Here is a 453-nt window from a genome sequence, read left to right as displayed (position 1 = left end):
TCACCTCAGCCTCCCAAAGGCGTGGGATTACAGGCTGAGCCACCGAGCCCGGCTGGATTAAGGATTTTTGATAGGGATATTCAACTTGTACTACCCAAAGCAATCTTCAGATTCCATGCAATCCCTATTAAAATCTCAATGGCATTTTTTCCAGAAATAGAAATATAAAAAACCCATCCTAATATTTATATGGAAAATCATAGGACCCCAAATAGCCAAAACAATCATGAAAAAGAAGAAAAAAGCTGGAAGACTCATACTTCCTAAAAACTTACTACAAAGCAACAGTAATCAAAACAGCAGTATTGGCATAAAGACAAACATAGACCAATGGAATAGAACAGGGAGTCCAAAAATAAACACGTCTTTGATCAATTGATTTTTTTTGACAAGAGTGCCGAGACCAATCAATGGAGAAAAGACCATCTTTTTACTGAGTCGTGCCAGATGTGG

This window comes from Carlito syrichta, unplaced genomic scaffold, assembly GCF_000164805.1.
Source record: "Carlito syrichta isolate Samal-C Ts95f unplaced genomic scaffold, Tarsius_syrichta-2.0.1 Scaffold107984, whole genome shotgun sequence".
Lineage (NCBI taxonomy): Eukaryota > Metazoa > Chordata > Mammalia > Primates > Tarsiidae > Carlito > Carlito syrichta.
This window is presented reverse-complemented; position numbering follows the sequence as displayed.